General features: G+C 38.8%; 1 protein-coding gene across 4 annotated transcripts in view; it reads right to left on the minus strand.

The window, feature by feature from the left end:
• sulf2b (sulfatase 2b) overlaps nucleotides 1–18,776 on the minus strand; it is a 121,199-nt gene extending 102,423 nt beyond the window's left edge. For all 4 annotated transcript variants that reach the window (XM_043225501.1, XM_043225506.1, XM_043225505.1 and 1 more), the window contains exons 1-2: nucleotides 18,320–18,776; nucleotides 192–237 (exon numbers count right to left, since the gene is read on the minus strand). The gene's annotated coding sequence lies outside the window, so the exon portion shown is untranslated. The remainder of the gene's footprint in view (nucleotides 1–191; nucleotides 238–18,319) is intronic.
• Nucleotides 18,777–19,262: the final 486 nt, after the last annotated feature.

Below are 19,262 nucleotides of genomic sequence, written 5' to 3' on the forward strand. Positions count from 1 at the left end.
TTTAAATGGCACACAGTCATCTTCAACAATACGCTTTTGTTTCTGTCCGGTATAAAGAACGATCAACATTTTTTAACACAGCTGCCAGGGTCTAATACAAGAGGCCAGCTTTTTTTTGAATAAGACTCAATTTCTCATCATGACAACTTGGCCGTGTGCCCGTGTCATTGGTCCAACATCCTGTCACTCACCTGCAGGGTCCACACCACCAGGCCTTCTTCTACTTGACTTTTAATTCTGCAAAACAAGCAAACAGAGAAAAAAAGTCACATCTACTGCACAAAACCAAACTCTCGATATCACTTTCATTCGCTGCCTCTTTCAATTAAATTCTGTTTTGTGAGCTTGAAACGTATCTGCTTCTAAAGACATTGTCAAAAAAAAAAAAAAAAAAAGCAGCTACGGGCCACATTTAATTCCTAGTCAAAAGACTTTTATGTGCTCCTCTCTTTCGCTTTTTTCAGCCTTGCATTCTCTCTCTCGCCTTCCCCTCCTTTTGCACTTCTTTTCTTTGTGTCTGAAGTGAAGTCTGACCAGAATACTGATGTCATGGATTTGTGCAGTGCATTTGGACACGCAGAATGACTTACTGGCCTCTTTTTTTTTCCCACCGCGCTGCCAGCTCCGACTGCGCTCGGAGGCCGCTGAGAGAAAGCAGGCCCAATTACCGGAGCAGGGGGGCTTAGTGAGAGCCACCCCACAAAAATACACACAAACGCACTTACACACACACGCAAAAACAGAGCGCGACAAGTTTATTCAGACGAAGCGGCCAGAAACTACTCGGCAATCAGGATGAAAGCTTAAAGAGACCTCGGCGAGGGAGGTTAAGTTATTTAGCGTGATGGCTAATGACAGTGTGGGAACGGCTATGGGGACGTACGAGGAGAAGAAGGGAGGGAGGAGATATCCGATCGAATGGAATCAGCGCTCCATCAATCACTCTGATTAAGATGTCAAGCTGTCAATCACGAGGATTAAGCCGAGGGGGCTCATGCATATTCATCGACATCTTTAGGGTGGGATGTGAATATGTTAAGCTGTATTACAGAAGAGCTGAGAGTGAAAGAGGAGGAGAGGTAATTAGTGGCCCACCATTCACCCCAGACAAAAGCGGGGTTGAAACGGTGCTCCATTCAGCCTCTAGAGAAGCTAGTTGTTGAGATGTAGACGCGTTTGTGCGCTATTCTGAACTGTGTGAAATTTGGTAAATAAAATGGGTTCGGGTCGAAACGCAGGGTCAAAGGGTGGAAAAGCACCGCGACGTCAGAGCTGTGGTGATGCTGTGGGTTCGGCGTGGTCGAGGATGGCATGCGACGGATCCTGAACGCATAATTGTTCCCCGTCGGATGTATGCAGCTACTAGGAGGGGTGTGTTTTAGGGTGTTGCGGTATCTTGCAGCTAAAATGTTTTGAGCGGTTGCAAGATGACGTCTGGAAAAGCTCAACACCATTTTTGAGACAGGGATTTACAAGTGCTTTGATCCCAGGGACCCCTGAATATCTCCTTGCAAGGGCCCCTTTCTGAAATATGCAAGCAGCTAAATATTTTTGTGCATAAAGAGCCATTAAAACGTTGTGGGAGAAGAGTAAGCCTATTATTATAAACAAGGGGCTGATAAAAATATTGGAAGTTTACTGAAGGCAAAACACATTGTTAAAATATCTGTAAAGAAAATACATACATACTTAAAACTGATATATATGTTAATATGTGCCCTTTGACAACTGTAAAAAATAATAATACAAAATGATCATTTTGTTGATATATGTAATATTGACACACATTCTGAAAATATAATTTGAAAAATAAATATAGTAATGTTATCAAAAATGTGTTAAACAATAACTACTTCATACTTTTTTGAGAAAAAAAGTTTAATTGTCTTTTTATTGTAAAAATGCTTGATTGAGGCAGAAGCTTAATAAATATTATTCAAATAAGAAATATTATTTATTTGAAGTCAAAGCACATTATTAAAATATAATTTTGAAAAATATAAATAAATAAAAACATGCATACATACATACCAAATTGGTAGATATGTTCACTTTGTCAGCAGTAAATAAATTAATAAATACAAATTGTTACTGTATTTAAGCCAAAAACTATTATTAAAACATTGTCTGAAAAATAAGTACATAAATGTTATGCTAGTTATCAAAAATTGGTAGATCTGTTAAATCTAACAATAGCATGTCAACTCTGACAGCTGTAAAAATACATTTCGTATAATATTTGTATTTTGTATACAAAGGCAGACATTTCTCTTCATGTATAAAGACTGTGTAATATTACAAACAATTGCCCTTTTATTTTCAAAAACCTGATTGAGGCCAAATAACATTATTAATTAATAATAAACGAATACATAGAATTCTGTACTATTATAATAACTTGCGTTACTTTTGATAGCTCTGCAGCTAAACTAATGAGGTCCGTCCCTTGGTGAGAGTCAGCGTAAGAAGCGTGTTTCTCTGCAGCAGTGAGACATGCTGAGGTGACATTGACAGGAGGCACACGCTCAGCCATCATTCAACATCCTTCCCTTCAGCCATGAGCCCACACTGACCCTCTCTCCTCTTCATCTTTACACATCTCTGTCTCTGTCACTCCATCACGCTCTCCTCTAATCCGCCACTCTTTCTCTCTTCCCACTTAGGTTTTCCACCGTGCATAATCCCCCTTTTCTTTTTCTTTCTTCCGTTGTGTTACTTTGGCTTTTCTCCTCCTCTGCTCCCCGTCCTCTCTCGCTCTGTAGTTGTCAGCGTGTTGAAAAGAGCCCCACGCTGAGAGAAAGTTAGCCACCGTAGATTAAATTAAACCCCATCAAGTAGAAAGCAGACACCAAACACCCAATGCAATATTAAAAGGCTGCACACAAGGGAGCGTGTGTGTGCGTGTGAGTCACTCTCTTTAGTCATTCTTCAGCTTTCTTCTCTGACTAATGTAAATCAATGATGTAAAATGGCTGCTTCCCTCACTACGGCTTCAGTGACAGCAAACAGGCCCGACCACAGACCTGCTGTCGCCAAGGTGATGGATAGGTGAGAGAAAACTGATATAGAAGCGGCTTTCATCTCCCTCTCTGTCTGTCTGTCACCCTTTTCCATGCGTCATGGTTTCGCTCCTCTTTTTCTTCATCTCCCGTTCTATTTTTGTGACCTATGTCTCTAATGGTGTATTTGAGGGAAATCACACCTAGAGGAAATGTGATATAACAACCTGAGGAAGGTTCTCTTTAACTGTAATGACAGGATTTAGAGTGGATTACGGGTAAAATGCACAAACACGGCGGACGCTGCTCTGCTATCTGATATTGCAATTCTTAAACTCGAACGCAAGGTAAAGCAAGAACAAAATAAAACACAGTGAAAGAGAAACGAAGGCTATAGACAAAACGAAACGCGTAACAGCGGAGTAAAAAGGCAAAACAAGCAAAGAAAATCCAAAAGCACAAACGCAAAGCAAAACAAAAAATGCAAAGCAAATCGTAAAAAGAGCAAAAAAATAAAAATAAATTAAACGAAAAACAAGCAAAACAAAGCAAAGCAAAAAAAAACAAAACACCAAAAAAAAAAAAAACTAGCAAAACAAAAAGGCAAAACAAATAAAAAAAACAAACAAAAATAAAACATGAAGGCAAATCAATACAAAAAACGAAGCAAATAAAAAGCGAGCAAAGCATAACGTAAAAGCAGAGCAAAACAAAAAGCAAGAAACACAAATGCAAAGCAAAAACAAATGCACGGCAAATTATAAAATCATAAAAAAGCAAAGCAAAGAAAAGCTAAACAAAAGCAAACGAAACAAAGCAAAGCAGAAAAACAAGCAAAACCAAAATCCCAAAAAACTAAACAAAAATAAAACAAAGGCAAATACGAAGCATAACATAAAAGCAAAGCAAAACAACAAAATGCGCAGCAAACAAAGATAAAGCAAAGAAAAATGCTTAAAAACACTACGTGACAAATATGGTACAGTACAGATGTAGAGCATTTGGGTGTTTTATCAGAAACCATCATAAATAGCAAACAGTACAATAAGATCAGTTAACCAATGCATTTATTTCATTATAATACAATTATAGCAATTATAATAATAATATAATTATAGTAATCATATTTTTTTTAACTATGACTAATAAGGTCTACTACAGAATCTACTGCATCTATAGGACATAATAAACTCAGCAGACTTTTTCCCATAATAACAGAGTTTTGACTTCAGTTCACGTGATAAGTAAAAACATGAATGCCTTCTTTATCTGAATTCCTCCTCTCCCGTGACCTTCAGTAATCGCTGACATCGTGGATTGGCCCAAACGCACCACGTGAGCGGTTTTCCTCTTTACGTGGCCCACCGCTTGGCGTGATTTATGCTCTTATTCATATTCCATGTGAAGCGCTTTTAATCACCACGCAGCATGCTGCTGCTTCACATAACTATTGCAAAGATGCAATTAATTCCTGCTGCTGCCCCGCTTCCTCAACAAGCCAGAAATTAATACAACACTTAAGAAATACAGACTCATTTGTTCGGAGAAGAGAGGTGGAAATGCACAAAGCAAACTCACGAGTGACATCCCATGCAAACGACCAGATAATGCGAATTAGCCTCTACTACAGTATGCCTAAGCTATCAGAAGGTAAGGTGCATTATATTTTATTTTCAAGTAGACATGTCGGGGTTCCTTGAAAGCCTGGGTGAAACGAGCTTCCATGTCTTCATACACAAACTTATTTTAGACACATGAGAGGAGAGAGGAAATGATAGGAGGAAAAAGAGGGATCGGTAGATGATACGGGCTGGAATTGAGCTCGCGTCTCTTTCATCGGTCTTCGTGTCTGGAGCACTAGCCACAGGGCCGCTGCTCCAACCTATATTACGTTTATCAAAAAAGATACAGGGTAAAATGTCTGATATGCTCTGTCTCTCTGTCTGGACAGTAGACCTGTCTGGCCTCTGGGGTTTGCTGTGATGCGTCCACGCTCCCAGACTTAGATTAATAATTTAGATAGTTGCTGAGCCTGGTAAGACAAGCTGATGACCGCCGGTCCATGGGGCAATTTAAAAAAGTAACGGTGAACCACACCAGAGCCCACGCCTGTATTCAGAGGCTGTAAAAAACGTGAGAGTATGTGCAGTGGAAGACTAGTTGAGCTGTAATTTGTTACACAAGTCAGTGAGATGGGTACAATTTAATATATTTTGAAATATAATATATTCCTGTGAGGCAAAGCTGAATGTTCAGCATCATTCAGTGTCACGTGATCATTCAGATATGCTGATTTTCTGCTTAAAAACAACTGTGCCGTGCTCTGTTTTTAATTAAGTCAAATAAACAGCATTTATGTGTTTATTTGTGCTTGTTCTTTTTGAATGAAAAAGTAATAACTTCTTTAAAATAACTAAAGCAAAATCTTACTCCAAACTTTTGAGTAGTGTATATTTCGAAAGTATTCATTCCCTCATTTTTCATTCATTTTTGTCATGCTTTATATATTGCTATATGTTGAACTTCATCAGAGCACAGGATCTTGTTTCTTACGTACAATCTGAGGGTCTTTTAGGTGTTTTTTGCAAATGGGAAACCACCTAAACACATGGGTTTTCATGTGTCTTCAAAATTGAGTCTCTCACAGGTTTTAAAACATCTATGTGGATGGCACCAAAAGACATATAGTTACTTACACAACACTTTAGACAAAACCTCAAGCAACTGACACACCAAAAAAAATGAAAAAAAAAATTTTCTCAGAACTTACTTCCCTTTTCTACGTCTTATTTTTGTTTTTCAGTTTCTGTGACCAACACTGACTACTTCCCTTCCATATAGTATCAAAAAGCAGTCAAATGAGTAATGTCCACATTATTTGCTTCTTCCAGTGAGATTTTCAAATGTGGATCTGATGTGATGAGTTCTCACATTCACAAATCGTCATATGGCAATGCATTGCTAGTCAAGTAGCCACAGGTGTAATTCCTAACATTAACCACGCTCGTGACCCACATTTGCCAACCACAAAGTCTCACAATGCTTTTTTTCTTCATTAGAAACAGATTTTTTACCTCATATGTGAAAATTTGAATGCCAACTGGTTTAATATTTTCTAATGCAAAGACATTCAAGTGTTTTTAGGATTTAGTAATCTTTTTAAAAATAGAAAACGGCATATGTTTAACAGGTCTTAAGTTTTAAAAAATACTTTGCCTCCCTTGCCCTGTAAGTCCTGAAATCAATTCAAGGAGAGTTGCAACCTTCAGGCAGCCTAGTTTAATTCCATCTGTTATCCCTTCACTGTTTCTATTTCTCATCCGCTCTTCATCCCTTTCTCCGAGTCAATTGATTCCAGAGGCCTTTCAAGCACCCAATTAAACTCCGCTAGACTAGTCCAGTAGAGCTGGTTTAATGAATGCCAGCATAGGCCGCACTATGATTATCTCTCCTTTCCTTTCCCCGTCTCTGTTTCTCCTATCTATCCTGTGTAAACTTTAACGAATCGCGCTTGAGTCCAAATTGAAATTCACTGATCAATCCATCTTGTAGCTGCGAACCAACATAAAAGCAGAAAACAGAAAGAGTAAGTGAGTGTGTGAGGGAGAGAGAGAGATTGGAAATTAGTTTGGCAAAATCCAATCTCAGGAACATGTAACACAACTGCCAGGTCTTATTTAAAAAGCAGAAACGGGCCTATCAACACTTACTCTGGAAACAGATGAGAAAGAGGGGGAAAACAGATGAGGAAAGAGGGGATAAACAGTAGAGAAATCCCACAAGAGCAATCATCTTACTGACCTTCAAGTGCCCGACCACACGAACACACACAAGCCAGGCAATCAGTCACATGTAAGTGGAAACTGATTAGCATAAAGCTATAGAAAAGCTACAACAGAGTGTGAGTGTGATGAGGCCGTTCAATGCAAACACAATGCAGAGGCTTGTGCAATTTTCTCCTGATCTATAAGGCTTATCTACAAACAAACAAGGACAAGGGCAGTGGAGGACCTGTTGGACCTTATCAGAGGCCTGACATCTTCACCAAGCCGCACGCACACCGTAGATCTCATTTATCACACCGCTGAAATCTTTTTGACAAACATGACCCATTTTGAACTCATTTATGGAGGATAAACTTTGCAAACATTGCTCAGAATAGAAAACATTTACATGTTTCAATTCTCAGAGCATCAGCAATTAGTAATGTTTGCTAGGGTATTATTCTTGATTGTGATTAAGGTTAGAGATTCAAACTAAATTGAGTTCTGTGGTTCTGTGGTTCAAGTTCTTCTCACACTGTTTCTTCTGCAGTCATGAATCACACCTCAGATCATCTGCCTTGGGGAAAAAAGGTGTGCTATTAGTTTTATAAGCAACTGAACTTGTAATTTTCACCTCACTTCACGTATTTCTGTCCCTGTTTGTCCCTCCACTGAAGGCTCATTTTATCAAGATCTTGTTTCAGAAATATTCACAGATATTCCGTTAACCATATTTGATGTGCCCTAAGTGCATTTATCAATTCACAAGTCGTTTATATGTGAATAACATCTTAAATTTGATCTGTTAATCACATTAAGTGATTGTGGACTACAGCGCTCAACCATGTGGATTACTTCTACCATTTTCATTAAATCTCTCAATTTCCTCACAAATATATTAATATGTGCTTCAAAGATGAAAGAGAAGCTTATACTGGTGCGGAGGGACATAAGTAAGTCACTGATGACAGAATTTTTGAGTGAACTAGCATCAAGCAATGCCTTAGCAAACCCCCAGGACTCCTTCGCAAATGCGTCCAAACATGCTACATCTTAGCATCTGCATAGTAACCAACTGCCAGGCCTCCACGACACCATCAATGCCATCTTGAAAGCAAGTGTTGTACGGACAAGCTCGTCAGAAAATGTAAAAATCTAGCAAAATTAGCGGTTATCACCAGGTGCGCTAACGGTTTCCATGTCAAGAATTCGGTTCACGCTCACAGAAGCATACGTGATGTGCCCCGCGGCGGGAGTTTTGAGTGACGTCTGCGCAGGGAGAGAAAGATCACTGTGCTTTCTGCAACTTTTTCCTCAAGAGCTTGTTTTATTTGATGATGTTAACAAGGCGAGAGGTGATACCGGATCTGTTTTCCTCCGAGCCATTTTTATTGGAGTGTCAAGTCACCCGCGCAGCTCCTCAAGGACTCCTTCAGAGCGTCAAGGTAACAGTCAGTCTTAGCAGGAAAGCACTACTGTAATTACCCAAATCACACCGCGTGTGCTTACCGCGCTAATCCCTGTCAGTCAAACACAGTCATTAAGCTTCCCTTTTTACCCCTGCGTATTCATTTTGTTTCTTTTATTACGAGCTCGCTTTCATCTCCCGCTCTTGCGTTTTATCTGTTTTCCACAGCCTATAGCGTGCGAGAATTAAACCTGCTGGCTTTTCATTGTACGGCGAGTAATAAACACAACAAGAGCACTAATAAACCCGCTAAATGCTAGCAGGAGTTGTCCGAGAGCTTGAAATTGATTTGGCTGTAGAGAATAAGTTGGAAAATTGGTTGGCGTATGTGCGATAGCGTCTCTAGGGAAGACTCGCATCCCGACGACAATCATTAACAAAGTAGGCTAGCAACTTGACAGACACACCATCACTCCATTTAGATGTATCCCCAGGCTCTGCTTTCCTGTTGTTCTCGCACATAAACAAGGACGCTTCGCTAAACACATATACTTGATGAACCTATGAGTGAGGTGTTCCTTTAAACGCGATTACTTACCGCTCCGACACATATCAGATATCGCTAATATTTGACAGCTGCATCAGTTTATATTTACAAGTCCCTGCAGAGGATAAAATATCTCCAGCGTCCCTGCTTCACATTAATTTTCAATTCTCTTTCTTCTCTGAAGGCCACTTCAGAGTAACTGTGAGCGCATTTATTGCAAACTTCTGCCTTTAAACATTCAGTATAGCCTTTGGTTCACCTGGCTTTGGCAAGACAGCACAAATCTCAAAGTGTCAAATGCGGCCTTCACTGGGAATTATACAACAGACTTCACACTTCTTATTAAATTTCGCAGTCTATGAGTCAAACATACCATTCAGTTAAATATTTAGTTCTGTTGGATGAGTGTACTCTGGCGCTCATTAGTGTTTTTTTTTTTTTTTTTTTTTACTCATGTGGGAATCAATGATTATCAGTTCTTAAGTCCAGTTGCATAATCTTGAGATAATGGTCCTTCTATGAAATGGTCCATGCAGTGCAACGTTAATAGAGACAAATAAGGGAGAACTACCCCTTGTGAAAGAGAGAATAAAATCAGATTTTACAAGTGGTTTTTAATAACTAATTTTGTATTTTGTGGCATAAACTGATGGCAAATGAAAAAAATTACTCTTCTGATTATTAAAAAAAAAAACTGCTCCAGAAGAAATCTCAACGTTGATTTCACAGTGAGGTTTGTTTGATTAAAATTACAGTTAAAAAATGTTAGTGAAAATGTTATTATAAACTTCTCCAGGTGCCCAAAACATCCTCACACCATGCCAAAAATCATTAGGATATTAAGTAAAGATCATGTTCGATGAAGATGTTTTGTAAATTTCCAACCATAAATATGTCAAAACTAATTTTTAAGCAATATGCATTGCTAAGAACTGTGTTTGGGTACCTTTAAAGACAATTTTCACAATATTTAGATTTGTACCCTCAGATTCCAGATATTCAAATAGCTGTATCTCTACCAAATATTATCATATCGTAACAAACCATGAAAAGCTTATTTAATCAGCTTTTCAATGATGCATAAATCTGTTTCCTAAAACTGACCTTCATGACGCATATTTTTTAATTTATTCCAGTGATGCAATGCTGCATTTTTAGCAACATTACTCCAGTCGTTTTTGCAAATACGCTGATTTTCACCATAAACTCAAACACTTTTCCTAAAATCAGCAGGTTTGGTCACATTTTCTTATGTGTTCAGTCTTTATCACATGGAATGCATTGTTCTTCTCTGGAAGCTACATTACAAATTAAACATGTTCAGCCTCCACAATCAGTCAACAACACATTACTACACACCTCATGTCTCCAGCCCTCCCTCAAACTCCCACTCTAATTGGCTTTTCAATGTCGCCTCGCAATGATGCATTGGTTCATGCTGTCCAATCAATGTTGGCCTAATTAAATCCTGTTAATCATCATCTTATCACAACTTACTCTCACAACTTCACTTTAAATGCATGTTCTGGGTTCAATACCAGTTAAGCTCTATCAGCAACATCCGTGGAAAGCCAATTAATTATTTTTGACGTAAAAAACGTACTTAGCATGGAAATCTATGGGAAAAGAACATTCTGGATGCTTTAAAATGAGTATTATTATGCTGTTTATTCTGTATAAAAATGCACGTTGAGAAGACTGCTAGTTTGATTAACACATTTAATGGTGTCTTACCCCATAGAATCCATTGTAAGTGCATTCAGGTAAATATGATTTTGTGCACAACATAAAATCTTTATATGTAATTAACTCCTAAGACATTTGAAATGCAGTCCCTTTTCTTGCGTGCATAAGATATGAGCTTCTGAAGTCTATATTCTTTCAGTCTGAGGTCTAAAAATGCAGAAAGGCTTTAGTGATGGTTAGATTTAGGTGAAAGAAAATGTTGAGAAAAAGAGTGTAACTACGCAACTAGCCATTTGCAGTTGGACGTGTGAACCGCTCTTCCTTTTGGCACGTTAATCAGTGTCAAATTGTAACTTTAAACGTTAAAATATAGCTAAGTAAACCCACACTCCAACGAACATGAGCTATACATGTCACTGCTCAAAGGCTTCTTTCTGGCAAATTCAGTAGCGCTGTTAAGTTTAGCTTTCCCTCTGTCATTCACATGGAGACCTCATGACCAACACAATTAGCCTTTCACACAAATTCGAAGAAAATTGGAGAAAGTAAATGAAGTGCAGCCCTGAGTGACCAAACAGAATTAAACAAAATGACTTAAATTACCTCAGCTCTTCATAAAGCTGTATTAGGTCAGGCTTATCTACATGTGAGATAGTTTTATTGGTAGAGCTAAATAGTAGGCATGTTAAGAGAAAAGGCCAGGATAGAGGGCCAATAAAGAGGTGGGCAGATAAGCGGAGTGAACGCAGTGATGTGTGAAATGAGAGCGAGAGAGAGAGAAAGCGCAGACTGACTTGACAAGGTGGCTTAAAGCCATGAAAGGATGAAAAAAAGAAGTGAAGAAAAAGAGAAAGTAAGAGACTCTCCCAAGATTAAATATTCAAAGATGTTTTGGCATGAAAGAGAAGGGGTTTTATCAAAGCATTAGTACAGATCACAATAGGCGTATCAATGTTAAAATGCTTTGACTAATTTTTACGTGGCTTTCCGGAATACTTAATTCTGATTGGACAACTGACTCTTTACAAAAACCCGCCCTCCTTAGTTACGGTTGCTATGTCCCACAATCCATGGCGCTCTCACGCCACATATCACGTTCTCATGCAATGAAAACATTTTATATGAAATTCAAGCAATCAATGATCACTAGCACCCGAGTTCAAGACCGTTAACTGATCATTTCTTCCTCTTTACTAGTTATATTGTGAAATATGAATGAACATTAGAAGCTATCTTGATGGGAATACATCAGTACAAACCCTTTTTTTAAGTTTAAGTCAGTGACGTTAATCTAATCTTCTGTATGTTTGAAGGTTCAGCATCACAGCATATTTTACACACTACACATTTGGTCAAAAAAGGAAGTTGGGACTGAAACCCACATGCAAAGACAAGCACTTGCTATATGCAAGTATGCATGCCTATTGATGCATCCACTGACTCAGCAGAGGACAATCCAGTGGAAACATGTGAGAGGCAAAGAGGAAGCACCCAATAACCCGGAGCTTTCCACATGGACGGAGTGTGTCCTATGTGTGTGTGTAGAGAGTGAGCGAAGCCCTGGAGAACTTCATATGCCTGCGTACCTGCGGCAAGCATGGAATATTTCAACAAACAAGGAACAGACCTTCTGTATGAGCTCCTGTGTGTGTGTGTATGTGGTGGCATAAAGCCAAGCCCTGACTGATGTTCCATTCTGAAAACATTTATGTTGACCTGCTAATGGCAACCATGTTGTCGTTCAAAGAAAAAGCTAAAGAAACAGAGAAAGACACAGAATTCAAAGACACTCTTACATACAGAGCTTCAAATTAGGACCAAAGGGCTTTACCAGTCTGATGTCATTGGAGAACTTTTTTAGTCTCAACAAAGAACTTGTTATTCTCCAGTTCTTTAGAAAACCGTCTGTGAACTTGTGTTCCAAAGAACTTAGAAGCAAATGCACTGATCCGAAGAGCTTTAAAACGTCAAGAATCTTCACACAGATAACACCTACCTAGCCAAATGCAATACAATTATTAAAAACAATACAATATGCTAAAGGGATAGTTCACACTCAGTTTGTTCTAAACCCGTATGAATGTCTCAAAGACTTCATTTGTGTGTGTGTGTGTGTGTGTGTGTGTTCAACAGAAGAATTCTAATTTCTGGGTGAACTATGCCTTTAAACAATGTTCTATATAATTCATCTGTAATTGATCAGACTGAAAAGCCTTTATTTAAATGGCTCAATAGATTGGGTCAACTTTTTATATGTTTTCTTCAGGTGCGCTTATGATTTAGATTTAATAAATACCTTTTTATCCTTTTTATAAGATATAAGAAATACATGCGGAATACTTTTGAAAACTATAACATTATTTTTACTACTACAGCTGCCAATATTAATTAATTGTTAAAAAAATAAATAAATAAAGATAAAAACTAACAAAAATAATGCTGTGTCTTACGAACTGGCCGGTGCATAAGCTAATTTTTAATTTTTTTAAGGAAAAACCAATAGATAAAATATTTTTTAACCAACATAAAGATTATAAAACAATTTTATTTAAAAAATGTCAACATTATTTATTTCATTTGAAATTGTTAGACATATTCCACTTAAGATACTACAAAAGTGTGTGATACAAAAAGGTGTACCTTTCATAAAATCCATTCATTTCCTCTTAAGAAAATGGGGACAGCCCCTTGTGACATTGACGCTCTGACTAGAGAGCAGGTTGAAGCTGTGGTGATCACACAAATCCCACACGCAGGAAGTATGGTCCCTACATGCATGCACACACACCCCCACACGCCCCTGCTGTTAGCAAACAGAGTGTAACGGGGTGAAGAGCTCATGAATACAGAGATCCAGCTACCTGCTGTGCACTTCAACTCAAGACTCGAGGAGGGCATCATCCCTCACCTCTGCACTTTCTGTGTACCTAACAAAGATGAATACAACTCCAGTTTCCTAAAACTCAGGAAATCGTCTATTTTCGGAAGTTGAAATCCTGGATCTAGCCTGATCTGTTCTGCCTGGACGAACCCAAAAGCTGGCAGCAAGTTGTGCCGGCCGTGTATAAAGAGGGTAATGGCAAGTGTTTTCTGGTTTGGAACGTCACATGCCTGCAGAGACGATTAGATCTTTATGCTTCAGTCATAAAATACGTTATGCTGGCATATACTTTATGTAAGTCGTGATTAAGCTACATTTCCATGCAATGTCTTGCAAGTTTTATCTTTATTGTATAATGTAAATCACACTTCTTTTTGAAGCTGCTGCTACCTTTAGTAAACATCTCATTAGGCCCAGTGTTATGTTATAGTACACAAATGTATTTTGATTTATTTTTCTTTTTTAAGTAATAGTTCATCTAAAAACTACAGCTTCAGATTATTTGCTCACCCTCAAGCCATTCAAGATGTAAATGTTTTTTTTTATTATTATTATCATCCAAACAGATTTGGCGAAAACCCTGTTATGGATTGTGAACTTGATTGAAGTTGAAAACATCTTGATGATGGATTTGTTTCTTACAAACACACAACCATTTGCTCCACAACACATTAAAGGGGTCATGATATTACAAATCAAAGAGGTCTTTGTATCATTAATACATCCTTTATGTTTTATAGCTTAAACGTCCTCCTCATCAAAAACAAAGCATTCATTTAATCAAGCTCCAAAAACGACTGGATTGACAACATTCTGACGGTACCCATTCACTGCAGAAGATCCACTGGTGACCAAGTCACGTGATGCAATATTTCTCCAAAATATCTCCTTATGAAGAAACACCCTCAGGCTATAATAACTCCTTTAATAACTCTGACAAGACCAGGTGAACTACAAACCACTAAAGTAACCGAAGCACAACAATAGCTCAGCTGACTGGCCCAAAACATTTTCCTGGAACCGATGCCCAAGACCAAGATGACAGATTTCAGACTGTGCACTCTTGTTGGGTCCCGAGACGGTCTAAATGTCAAACTGAGATTGATCCAGTTTCATCCGGATACACTGAACTTATACCAATGTATGGCTGAGTTTTGACTTCTCTCTTTCTATCTGTATCTCTTGCTTTTTTTTGGTGGTTTCTGAGACCCACTCCCTCATTCTTCCCCTCAGTTGACCTCCAATCCCTATTTAAGTCCATTTGCGTCAGTCTGATTGTGTGTCTTCCCTCTTAAAATATTTAAGATGTTTTTGCTGTTAGTGTTCACTGCTGAGGTGTGCTCTGAGTACATGAGTGTGTTACAGTACACAGCTATGCTTTGCTCACTTTTAGCTATGAAACACTTTATATGAGACATTATATGCTGCATTATACATGAATCTTCGCAGGAATCTCCTGAAATCTTTCACAGACGCAGGTCCGCACATGTACACTGTAAATCTACACTGTATAAACATGTTGCTAATGGCTTCCTGTTGCCGATGTTGAACTGCTGACATTGGTGTATCACATATTAAATGCAAGCAGTACAAATTATAGTTTCTCTGAGGCATACTGTCAAAATGCCAACGCGGTATAACCATCACGAAAGCCAAAGGAAAAAAATATGCCTTTGGAAGACTGGGTTTATTGAAGAGAAATAAAGAGGAAGATGCAATTAATACGTTTTGTTCTAAAACATGTATAAGAATAGAAAAAGTGTTGCCTGATCAACTCATGGAAAACTATTTTAGTATATCTATATCTTTATCATACATATGTGTGTGTGTGTGTGTGTGTGTGTGTGTGTGTGTGTGTGTGTAACTACTAATTATAACACAAAACACATCATCATCATTAACATCGTCTGTCAAGGTCACTATGTTTTTTTTTATGCCATTTTACAGGAAAACATGGAAATGAAAAGTGAATAAACTGAGAAAAAAAGGAAGAAAAATAAATATTATATTAAAATATTTTTAATTGATGATTTTTGTGTATTCAATATAAATATGACTATAGTTTAAATGGTACTAAAGTCCGATTTTGTTTTTGCATTCTACCAGTATATATGTCATGCTTATTTGTGTCATGCTTTTCATTTCAAGGCAGCTTTACTGAAGACCCAGAGGCGACTAAGTAAAAGGAAACGCTGCATTCACAGGGGCACACTGGCATCTACAACACGTTCATGAAATCAAAAATGCGTGCGTTATGGTGTCGGTGGCCTTTTTACAGTAAGTGTGTTTGTGTGAGCAATTAGACACAGTGCCCCACTTCCAGCAACAGAGGAATTCAGCCCAGAGCAAACGCTCTCAACAACACATAACTAGAAAGCGTGCGGTCAAAACCAGAAAACAGACGAGGAAGATGATGAGCCAAATCAGAAAAGACAAAGTGATAGTGAAAGCACTAAACCAGAAAAATGAGAAGAAATGATTCAGAAGCATTCAACTCATTTACAAAAAAAGGGTGTCAATATGGTGTCTCACGATACTGGAAAGGTCAGAGGTCAGTTACATGAACAACTTTGCTGCATATCTTTAACATTTTGAAACAATGTCTTTACTGTCACCTTTGATCAATTTAATGCATCCTTAATGAATAAAAAGTATTATTTTCTTTCAGTCATGTGCATTGCCACCGAACCACAAAAAAAATCCTAGAGTCTAATCTGACCGCTTACAAAGTAAAAACTTTGTAACCACTTTTGTATGAGGTTTGTGACAAGCTTTCTGATATTTTAGTTGCAGATCAGACTGTAAACGAGTTGAATCAAGTTGAATATGCCATAACAATCTAAACAATGCCACAGCAAAATGATGATGCATTTGAAGTACACTTTCTTCATATAAAAAAGCCCAGTTGTCCAGACTTGGTTCACGTTAGCCCTTCATTCAGAGGAAAACAAGTACATAAACACCTTTAATTATCTAACCCTGGCTTCTTGTAATCAGTTTGGCATCAAAGCCAATCACCTATGAAGCGGTTTCATTCCGGCCATAACATTATCCTCGAGTGAGCGCGGCTACTTCCTTTCAGCCCTAGAACCCCCTTCACGGAGGTGAACAGCGGGAGGAGAGGAGAAATAGAGCAGAAAAGGAGAGATAACGAAGGAGAGACAAAGAAAGAGTGAGAGAACTCGAGCAAAAGCACCCGATCTGCCGGTCCCGCTTCGCCACCTGTCAAAATCGTGGGAATTTACTAACCAAATGTAAGCAATCAGTGTAAACATCGGCTGGGCCATGGAAGGCTAACCACGGTCAGAGTCCCAAAATCAACATGGCACTCAAAATCTCAGTGCCAAGGTAAAGACACAGACACACCACCTCTCAGACTGCTGCTGCTACACACACACACTTATCAAAGGCCGCTTGTAAGCTAACGCTAATCTTCTAGCAACACGCTTGTACATTCATTAGAAACTGAAATCATCAGTCGACAGTTAAATTAGATGATGGTTTAGTTTAGCGGTAACTCTGTTTCCTTAGTTGCTTCCTCTTCCTTTGAAAAACAAAAGAGAAACGAATAAGTGAGTTTCGTCGGCTCAGCAAGTCTTGTTAGCTAGATATAATCTAAAGTAGTCCTTATCATAGCATAAAATGAGATATGCAGCTTATCCCGCACTGCTATTCAGAATCTGCAGTGCCATGGAAAAAGACATTATATTTAGCTGAGTTGCCAGTTTGCAATCCTAACTAAATTTCATGAGAGAGACTAGGTAGCATGAAGTAATGTGAAGACAATAAATGCACTACTTTTTTTTCCGCTGCGTTGTTCATACGGGTTGCACGTAACAACGAATGTAAAACACAGGCACGGTCCAATTCTTGAACAAATGATATCCCTGAGAAGTGCTTTTCATAAGTCTTACATATCAGTCTTAAGCTCACAAATTATTTTGAGTTTCCAGAGCATGGGTTCACGGGTTGATGAAAAGCTAATACAAAATATTTCGTATTTTTTTTAAATACAAACAATCACTAAAACACACAAAATAATTGAAAAATTCAATAATAAAAGTTCCATTAAAATGCTAATAAAATTGTGAATCCCCAGACTTATTTGGTCACTGACTCTTTTTGCAAACAGGTTATCGAATTTTTATTTTTGATGAATAAATAAATCTATATTTTTATTTTCCTGACCATTTTGATTCAAAAGTTGATGCAAAAATATTTATATACAATATCTGCCTATTGTATATATACAGCAAATCTACTGCGAAAACGTTATTTTTTTTATATTTATAATGAATGTGGACCGTGAGCTGCCAATACATGTTAAACATACATTTGAATCGGTTTGATAATGTTTAAAAAGTGTCCCCTCATGACATCCATGGTGATAATCAGCCTAGAACAAAGTTGCCAGCTTGCAAGAGGCTCAAACATGAGATTTTATTATTATTTTAGTATTTATTTTTTTTGCTATAATTCCCGCACTGGTTATTTCACAGTTTTGACTGACTTCGCTATTCTTCTAAAACAAGAATAAACAGTCCTTTAACTGAAATATGCATCATTCAGTGTCTCTGACGACAGGTGACCTAAAAGCACGAGGCTTTTGGAGAACTCAGGATGTCTCAAACTTATCAAGAGCAGGTTTCCTCTGTCTGACACATGACTGTGTGTCTGTCGAGGGAACAGGGTGTAACTCTGACCCTCCCTTTTTTCAGAAGCGTTCGAGTCAGTCAGTCAGTCAGTCAGTGAACTAATAATAACAACACCCATGCGCTCACGAACACGTACAGAAATATCACACATTCATTGTATGCACAGTAAGCCAGGCAAACAGGCAAACTGCTCCTTTAAGAGTGAGAAAGTGAAGGGGGAACTGAGAGGGAGAGCATGCAATCGCAATGCTGGAACGTCAAATCGCCGCGCTACGCTTGTTCCTCAGAACTCCCAGTGTGCGGTTACATCAGCTGAGCAAAGGGAGAGAGAGAGAGAGAGAGAGAGAGGGGGAAAATAGGGCATGTCACAGGAGCCTACCTCACACACAGCTGCAGGGGAGGCAGGTGGCAGTTTGTCCCCTTCTGTCCTGCGGCGGAGACCCCAAACCGGCCAGGCGGGAGCGTGTGTGTGTGGGGGGGGTATTGTCCCGCTGCACTTTCTCCTCTTCTTGTTCTGATAGCTGTCTTCCTGCACCCTGTTGCGCTGCGGTCACCGCATTGCTGCGAAGTTTGTCAAACTTTCAAGCGACTGTCAACACAGAAGTGAGAGCGAGAGAGGCTGGACGGAAAGTTTTAAAAGAGACGAGTGTTAAAAAAAACTGAAGTTCAAACTGAAGTGGTTTCAATTTCCTGAACTACCTTGTTCTCTCTCTCTCTCTCTCTCTCTCTCTCTCTCTCTCTCTCTCTCTCTCTCTCTGTTCGAGTTGTACCAGAGGCAGTGAGCTGGCTGAATCGGGACGGCGAGAGCCATCTGTTAAAACACGCCTGCCTCTTTTGCTTTACTCACATTCTCCCTCAATCGCCGAGCGACCGGGGAGGAGGGGGGAGGCAAAGAAAGAGAGATACTGAAAAAGAGAGGCTGTGCTGCCTGCTGGTACCCAATCTGAACACACAAACACTCACATAGGGCAGCACAGGCGGAGCTTGAGGAACGAGTGAGTGAAAGGGAAAAGCTTGGCTTCGGAGTGCAGCATTCATGGTTATTCATGTGGCTTCTACCTTCTGGGTTTAATAGTGTCAGGCGCACACACTTACAAGTCCTATACAACTTCTATTAGTACAGACAGATGTGTCACGTACATTCAAATGGGCTTACATTCATTTTTAAACCAGGTGGATTTTGAGTTCAGGATCCAATTCTGAATGCAAGAACATGTATTTAGCTTTTGAATGATTTGATTTGATTCATTATTGTTATTAAAAGACGTTTTGTAATGATTTGATTCTTTGCGACAAAACTAATGTTGCGCTTAAGTAACGAA

Source organism: Puntigrus tetrazona, chromosome 23 (assembly GCF_018831695.1).
Source record: "Puntigrus tetrazona isolate hp1 chromosome 23, ASM1883169v1, whole genome shotgun sequence".
Classification (NCBI taxonomy): Eukaryota; Metazoa; Chordata; class Actinopteri; order Cypriniformes; family Cyprinidae; genus Puntigrus; species Puntigrus tetrazona.